Genomic DNA, 9,260 nt, shown 5'->3' on the forward strand with positions numbered 1-9,260 from the left:
ACTGTGAATTTTTTTTTTAAAGTATTAGTAAGCAGTCGGTGACAGTCTGACATTGTTTCATACAATTCTTACATACATTTTGTTCTATACCTAAATTCTTTAAATTGATTTGCAGATGAGGAAATTTTGTCTTTTTTCATTCATTAGGATTGAAAGTGCAATTCAGCTCCTCAAAAGATGAAAAGATCTCTAATTTTTGATGGCACAAAACCTACATTTAAAGTAGAGTTTCAAAGATCTACAAGAGCTGAGGTGAAATTTCAGGAAAGACAAGTTTATACAGAGATTTCCATCTTCTTCCCTGTCTCCTTCCAGTGCTACAGCAGTAGAGATATCTGCTTAATCAGACCAAAATAAAGTGTTATGTCACTAATGTTTTTTTGTGCAGGATTTATTCTTCTTGCTGCCAGAGATCCCATGCTCTCTAGTAATCATAAAAGCTACTTTGACACAACTGAGATTGATTATTCTGAATTTAGTGTATTTTATATTTTTCTCATCACTGAGTTGGGCCCTGAAAAGAGAGAGAAAAAAATTTACTCCATTTACTGCCATCTCTCACGAAAAGACTTGTAGAAAAAATAAAAATAAAAATAAAAAACCCTCCCAGAGAATGAATGAAAAATTTATTTAACTAATTATCTGATCCTTTGTAATCTTTTAAAGTGAGTTCTGCGGGCAATGATGCTTGACATACTTACTTTATGCATGCCATATCAGCATTTGCCATCTCAGCAGAACTGAGATTGAAATCTCTTTGTAAACTGTTTTCTTCTTATCAAGATCTGCCCCCCTGGATTTAGACTCCAGATTCAGGGCCCTATAAATAGGATCGTCCCTTATTGTGAGACCATGATTTCCATGGGGAGAGCAAATTAACGTATCAATCTATTAGCATACATTAATGTGAATTTCTGAATATTTTTTGCTTTTGTGTTTCCTTCAAATAAATGAACAACCTTTCTCCTTTTTTTTTTTCTCATTTAAAAAGCCTGTCGGATAAGCAGAAGAGTCTAAACCTAAGAATGCTTTTCAAAGCTGCAACATCAACACTGCAGAAATATACGTATGATTATTCAGGAAACTATCTTCAATATTGCAGAAGTAAGAAGTATAAACGAGAGCCAGATGGCTTTTCCATGAATGTATATTCTGGTTTTGATCAAAACTTTGCTGAAGGAATTTCCGCACAAAGAAGACAGTGAGGTTCTGGACTAGTCAGATAATAGAACTATTTGCTGTGACAGTGGGGGAATATTCAAGTGTCTCAGTTGGCGAAGGGCCTTGAAAGTTGTTCTGTCAAATCATGGTGGAAACTAGATATTGTCTAGGACTTCTTAAGTCTTTCTGTCTCCTCCAGAATTAAAACCAATTTGAAACCTCTCTCTGGTATTGCTGTCTTGGATTGGCTCCTCTGTCTTTTATACTCATAGGTGCTTTGCTGTCTGCATTTGATAATTTTTTCCTCCAGGACTCACAGCCCTGGTTGTTGTGTCTTATACTTTTATCTAATGGGCTTATTTCCCCCATATTTCCCCAGGGGATTCAATTGCATGAGCATTCCTTCCTTACCTGGAACCCATAAAAAATTACAGCAAAATTTGCTTGTCAAAGAGTGCTTTTGTTGCACTAATTTTTTCCATAACTGAATTATTTCATCTAACTTTGTGTAACTTAACTCAAAACATTCCAATAAAATGCATGTAAATGACATGTAAATATGCATATAATTCATACTTCCTTTTTTTCATAACTCAGCAGTATACTTCTTAAGTGATACATACATTCTTTATAGTCTTTGTTTTTGTTTAAAATACTTGTTCTTCTTCAGCTAATTATTTTTTTAAATCTTTCAACGAGTAACTGAAGTGACTACTTTTGTCAACTTGTTTTTACAGTAATTTTAATGATCCTAAAATACAAAGAAATTACTATACACTTATGGTATATCTAAGGGTATGCGGGGGGTACAGCAGATGAACTGGAGGCATGCAAGTGAGCTGCTTTGCAGAAAGTCCTATTATAGACTGAATACATTATTCCTATGGTTAAGGCTAAAATGTGTTTCATAACTATTTAATAATGCTGCATTATGGACTGTGGTTATCTTCCCTCGAAGACAAACAGCTTTTCAATCACTTTGTGCACTGCAAGCATTCCAGCCTTGAGCCCGTACCAATTACAAGGAAAGCAGAATAACCCCCTCATTCTCATATGTGCTGCTTTTATTTAAAGAGTAATTCCAAGTAGACTAATGCCAGCATTTCTACCCTGAGGACTTCTTCAGCACATTCACAGATGTCTGGCAGAGACTACAAATTTATGCAGTGGCCCACTCAGCAGTTTGAGGCCATACTCACCACAATGCCCAGCCACTGAGTGGCCAACTAACATCACCACCAGGGTCCCTTATTAATGTTAGATGTAGAAAAGTCCCTTCAAATGCCAAAACCACCAGCATCATATGTGAGACTTGTGTTAAATTGTGTGAGAAAAAAACAGTGAAAAATGCACACCCACTAATCCGTTGGTGGGAACTCTTACATTCATCTTCACTATACAGGGTAAGATTTACACATCCTATCAGCAGCCATCCCAAGCTGAAATGTCCTTATCAGCTAGGAACAGGTGTGCCTCCAGCAAGCTCTCAACTGCACAGGAAGAATGTGAGAGAAAAAATAGAGTAGCCCCTGACCCAGGGCTCTACCCCTCCACAGAAAAGGAAAAAATTCCCAGGTGCTTCTATGAATCAGTAAGCACCTTCTCTCCTGACATTAATGGGAGTGTAAACTAGAGACTTGCCCCAGTTGTCACCGAAATCCGGGAATAAACCTCGTAACACCAATGTAGTGTTAAAAGGCAGGCATTCTTTATTGCAGCGCTGGATGCACAGGGGATAGCTCCACCCAACGTGCATGCCAGGTGATCACCAACACACAGGTTATGTAGGATCAAAACATACATATTCATCGTTTGTCTCAGAAAGGGCAGTCCTATGATAATCATTTCTTAGAATCCATTTCCATATTCTCCTCCCTGTCACGCATGCTCAGTGATTTGAGTCGGTGGTCCTCAAGGGTCTCTGGTGGTCGTCAGTGGTCTCGTACCCGTGTCCGTTGCGTGACCCTCTTCTTGCAGGCATGCGCAGTATCCTTGCTGTGGGTGCACCTGTCCATAACAACTTACTTCATAAGATTAATATCTCCAAACCTATTGTTCAGTTTGGTAGGGACTGTACATGGAACATAGCAGCACTGTACCTTGCCATGGGCAGTTAGCTTCATTACCTATTACCTTGGTTACAAACTAATTATCTCAACCTGATTCTATAGTTTCTGTTTCACGGCCCCTATCCCACAGTTACATTTCCCCCCTTTGGAAGTTTTGAAATAATAACTTTTCAATACTTCCACTCATATTGTCCTATCCTAGACACATTACAGATGTTCTTAAACTTCTATCCGTAGCATCTACACCCCAGTGTGTCTGCTCATGTTTCTCTTTTGCAAGTTCTAACATAACTTGTGGAGTTACTATTACCTGATTCTCTGGTGTTACCCACCATCCTTCGGTATTCTGAGATGCTTTTAAGTGCTCTGCCAATTGTTCATCTAGTTTGCTGTATCTTGCTTTTAAATTTGGAATTTTCATCTGTTTTACTGGTACTAGTGCAAGGATACCTTGTCCTGCAGCCTCCTTTGCAGCTTTATCTGCCAATCGATTACCGTCTGACCAAACTGATGAGCCTTGCAATGCATTGCAGCCACTTCCTTCAGTTTCTGCACATCTTGTAGGAGTTAAAGAACTTCCTCCTTATGTCTTATTGGTGATCCTTGGGCTGATAACAGCCCTCTTTCTTTCCAGATGGCTCCATGAGCATGGATCACCCCAAATGCATATTTGGAATCCCTCTGTATGTTTACCCTTTTCCCTTCTACCATCCATAAAGCCTGCTTTAACGCCACCAATTCTGCTTTCTGCGCTGATGTATTTGCAGGTAGTGTCCCTGACTCCAATACCTTGTCGGTGGTAACAACAGCATGTCTGGCCATTCGGCTTCCTTCTTGCATGAAACTGCTTCCGTCCGTAAACAGTTCCAGATCAGGATCCTTCAAAGGTTCGTCTGTCAGGTCCGGCCTGCAGGAATAAACTTGTTCAATGGTTAGCAGGCAATCATGTTCCAATTTCTCGGTAGGATTTTTTTGTTGACAGGAACATTGCTGGATTTACAATTGCTGTTGTTTTTAATTCCACATCATCTTGTTCCAATAGGACAACCTGGTATTTCAACATTCTGCTAGGGGATAGCCAGTGACCCCCCCTTTTGTTCTAAGACAAAGACAGTTATTACCATATGCAGTACATATACCACTATCTTTTGGCCCATAGTCAATTTTCAAGCTTCCTGAATCAGCAGCAACATTGCTGCCACAGCACGCAAACATCCCGGCCATCCTTTACTCACAGTGTCAAGTTGTTTGGAGAAGTACCCCACCGGCCGCTTCCAAGATCCCAGCCGTTGCGCCAGCACTCCAAGGGCCAGATGTTGCCTTTCGTGAACAAACAGCTCAAAAGGTTTGGTTAGATCTAAACCCAATGCAGGGGCCATCATTAATGCCTTTTTGAGTTCTTTAAATGATTTGTGGCATTCAGGTGTCCAAATCAAATATTGGTCTTTGGATTCCTTCAAGGCTTCATATAGGGGTTTCACATACAGTCCATAATTTAGAATCCAGAGTCGACAGCACCCAATCATTCCCAGAAAGGCTCTCAATTCCTTTGGGCTGTTAGGTTCAGGGATCTGACAAATGGCTTCTTTCTTTCATTTCCCAATTGTCTCTGTCCTTCAGATATCTCAAATCCCAAATAAATCACTGCTTCTTTCCCTATCTGGGCCTTGTTTCTGGAAACTCTATATCCTCCTTGGCCCAGGAAATTCAATAAACTGGTGGTCATTTCAAAACATGTTTCTTTGCTTTCTGCTGCTATCAGAATGTCATCCACATACTGTAATAATATACCTTCTCCTTGATTCTGTTTCTTCCACATTTCTAACTCTTTTGCCAATTGATTTCCAAATATCGTGGGGCTATTCCTAAATCCTTGTGGAAGTACAGTCCATGTTAGTTGCATTTTTCGTCATGTAGCAGGACTTTTCCATTCAAAAGCAAATATGCTTTGACTTTTTGTATCCAGAAGTATGCAAAAGAAGGCATCCTTTAAATCCAGTACAGTAAACCATTTATGTTCCTCCTTCAAAGATGTCAGTAAAGTGTATGGATTGGCCACTACTGGGTGTATATCTTGAACTATTTGATTTACGGCCCTCAGATCCTGAACTAATCGATATTCCTTGCCTCCTGATTTCCTTACTGGTAATATAGGGGTATTATATTCTGATTCACATTCTTCTAACAGCCCATATTCTAAAAATTTTGTAATTAATTTCTCTAATCCCTTTCGAGCCTCCCACTTAATAGGATACTGTTTTTGTCTTACCGGCTTGGCTCCAGGTTTTAAAGTCACCTTTACCGGTTCTGCCAGTTTGGATCATCCTGGAACTTCACTTGCCCATACCAAAGGGGTTACTGCATTGTCCACCACTTCTGGAATCTGTTCCTCCTTGGAGAAATCCTGTAACATAAACACTCTTGCCTCTATGGCTTTTGATTCTGGTATTAGTAATCTGATTTCTCCATCTTTAAAAATTATTTGTGCATCTAATTTGCTTAATAAATCTTGTCCCAATAAGGGCAACAGATATTTGGGCATGTACAAAAATTGATGTGTTACCCACTGTTTTCCCAGCTTAAATTTTAACAGTTTCAAGAAAGGCTAGTTCTCTTTTCACCCCGTCGCACCAGCACCCTCTGCTGATTTATGGCTGAGTTTCGCTTTACACGTTTATTATTCTCAGTCAAGATTGCCAGAATTTTTCCATCCCTTTGCATTTGTCTGACTTCTTTTTCTTTTTCTCTGTTGTTATACACAGTCCAGGCTACTTCAAGCATTTTACCTAAGTCTCTGGACTCAGCCCCTCCCAGTTTCTGGAGTTTTTTTCTAGGGCTGATTATCCCATAAATATAGAGGCCAATTGTATAGCTTCTTCTGTGGTGTTTTTTGTTTGGGGTTTGTTTTTTTTTTGTGGGGGGGTTTTTTTTTTTTTACTCTGGGTCCAAATTAGTGTATTTTCTAGCAGTCACCTTCAGTCTTTCCATAAAGGCTGAAGGGGACTCATTTAATTCTTGTCTCACTTCATAAAGTTTAGACCAATGAATTGCTTTTGGCATTGCATGTCTATCACCAAACAAAAATCCACTTCTGAGATCTAGTCAGCATCCCTCTGGGTCCCGGTTGATTAGGGTCCCACTCAGGATTTGTGGATGGAAAATTCTGGTCCACTGTCCCTTGTATAATCCCATTAGCATGAGCTCCTTCTACTTGTTTTCTGGCCGTATTCAATACCATTTTCTTTTCAGTATCTTCCAACAAAGTATCCAATATTACTTGCAAATCCTCCCAATCGGGGTTTTGGGTTCTGATTATTGTTTCAACTACTTTGGCAACTCTTTCAGGATCATCCCAATAAGTGCCTGCAGTTTCTTTCCATGCTCTTAAATCAGTTGAGAAGGGAACTTTTACCATTACCGGACCCTCATTACCAACTGCCTGTCAAAGAGGGGCCTGGAGGGGAGTTAATCCGTCTCCTCCCCCTCTTCCCCTTATCCTCCCAGCAACCAGGCTGAATCCTTCTGCCTCTCCTTCCACAGGAGGGGCAGAAGCATTGTTAGCCTCCAGATTTTGATCCCCCTGATCATTTCCTAGCCTTCTGCGAGGTGCAACCAATAATTCAACATCATCTTCTTCAAATTCACATTTAAACCACCGTTTACCAATATCATAAGCTGAGCAACCTTCTCCAAATTTTTATCAGGTTCCTGCCCCTTTAATGCCATTACCACAGAACTAGGTGAAACCAATTCACATTGCCTTTGCCATTCCAGATGATTTTGCAGTGTGAAAAACAAATCTACATATGCCATTTCATTCCATTTACCTTTCCTTTTACAGAATAACATTAATTGCAAAATGGTGTTATATTGCAATGTCCCATTTTCTGGCCACTTTTCCCCACTCTCTAAAGCATACAGTGGCCACCAATGATTACAATATTCAATCAATTGTTTCCAAGTCAAAGGATCAATTCTTCCCAGATCTTTCCAATGTTCCAAAATACATCCCAGTGGTGTTTTTCGTGGGATTGGTTTCTTACTCAGAAAAGTACCCATCTCCCAGGGACTTAGTGGTTCTGATTGTGCACTATCACAAGCACCAGTCAGAGGGACCCCAACCTGTGTTAGAGCTCCCTCAGGGATTTCCCCTGCCACTGGAAATCCCAGGGATTTCTCCTGCCACCAGAAATCCCAACCTTGGAGGCTTCCCCTCCCCTGTGGGCCCAGCTCCACAGGCTTTCGCCTAGCAGAGACTTTTACCTGAGATGTCTCCCTAGCCCAACTCTGCACAGCTTTCACCGTGCCTTACAAGCAGGCCTCCCGTGCTCCTGGTGCGGGCCTGTCCCGCCACGGTGGTGAGAGCCACGGGGCTCTTTGAATAAGGCCTTCAACTTGTGCTCTTGGTGCAGGCCTGTCCCACCACAGTGGTAAGAGCAAATATTCAAAAGAGCAAATATTCAAATCAAAAAAGAATGCCTTTACCTCTCCCAGGGGTCTTGCTCAGAGCTCTTCAGTCCGGGGATCGGAGGCTCTCCCCAAGAATTACCCGGTGCCGGCTGGAGGTCCTGCGATCCCACGGATCCGTCGAGGTTCAAAAGCAGTGTCCCATCTGGGCTGCCAAAACTGTCACCAAAATCTGGGAATAAACCTCGTAACACCAATGTAGTGTTAAAAGGCAGGCATTCTTTATTGCAGCGCTGGATGCACAGGGGATAGCTCCACCCAACGTGCATGCCAGGTGATCACCAACACAAAGGTTATGTAGGATCAGAACATACATATTCATCGTTTGTCTCAGAAAGGGCAGTCCTATGATAATCATTTCTTAGAATCCATTTCCATATTCTCCTCCCTGTCACGCATGCTCAGTGATTTGAGTCGGTGGTCCTCAAGGGTCTCTGGTGGTCGTCAGTGGTCTCGCACCCGTGTCCGTTGCGTGACCCTCTTCTTGCAGGCATGCGCAGTATCCTTGCTGTGGATGCACCTGTCCATAGCAACTTACTTCATAAGATTAATATCTCCAAACCTATTGTTCAGTTTGGTAGGGACTGTACATGGAACATAGCAGCACTGTACCTTGCCATGGTCAGTTAGCTTCATTACCTTGGTTACAAACTAATTATCTCAACCTGATTCTATAGTTTCTGTTTCATGGCCCCTATCCCATGGTTACACAGTCACGTCTTTTAGTTGTTTCATCTTGTATGTGAGTCCTCACATAGGAACAGATTTCTGCAATACAGGTATTTACTCCTGTTAGTTTTCAGTGGGAATCCCAAGTCGCTTTTTTTCCCAGAACCCATAAGCTACTTTCCTGGCCTGCTTCCTTCCTGCTTATCCCTGCCAGCAGAGAAGACTGCTCTGGGAGGATGGCTGGACATGAACAAACGGCCAGAAATGGTGTCTCTCTAGTAAAAAATCTCTGGCTGGAGATGGCCAGCTGGTCAGTAATTACAAGGACCTCCCTCTGAGTTCTGCTGCTCCAGTTTTTTTCACTAAATCCAGTTTACTGTTTCTCTTAGCACTCCTGCCTGAGGTCAAGAATTTAATTTGTCTCCAAGAGTTAATGTCTCCTTCTCAGGGAACAATCTGAACAGTTTGTAAAAACTTTACTCCTGAATTAAGAGAACTGCTCCTGCATTAGAAGAAGGTGACATAATGCTTCTAAGTGCACTAAAACACACCCCATGGGGGGGGATACACAAGCTAAAACTTAACATTCTTGAGATAATTAAAACCCACATTCTGCTGTCAGAAATTTGCATTATGCTCCCATTTGACTTTAACCAGATCCCACTGGTTAAATGAGAATTACACCATTAGCTTAGGATCTGGTCCATTGACTTCAGAGAATGTAACTCCCTGACATATGACAGCAAGAAGAAGATAAACTTACAGAACACCAAAAAAAGCAAACTAAATATAAATTAATATCTCCATAATCTTTTAAATATGTAAATTTCAATCGCACAAATATTTAAACATGCTTATTCTTTATATTAAATGGTCTGGGTGGTATAGAGATGA

The 9,260-nt window shown here is 41.1% G+C and overlaps 1 long non-coding RNA gene across 1 annotated transcript; it reads right to left on the reverse strand.

Moving 5' to 3' along the window:
* Positions 1-2,822: 2,822 nt before the first annotated feature.
* On the reverse strand, positions 2,823-8,295 carry LOC129199775 (uncharacterized). Its single transcript, XR_008574741.1, has 2 exons — positions 7,716-8,295; positions 2,823-5,634 (listed from the first exon to the last, which is right to left on the reverse strand). It is a non-coding gene; the product is annotated as an uncharacterized LOC129199775 (long non-coding RNA).
* Positions 8,296-9,260: the final 965 nt, after the last annotated feature.

The sequence above is a fragment of the Grus americana genome, chromosome Z (genome assembly GCF_028858705.1).
Source record: "Grus americana isolate bGruAme1 chromosome Z, bGruAme1.mat, whole genome shotgun sequence".
NCBI lineage: Eukaryota > Metazoa > Chordata > Aves > Gruiformes > Gruidae > Grus > Grus americana.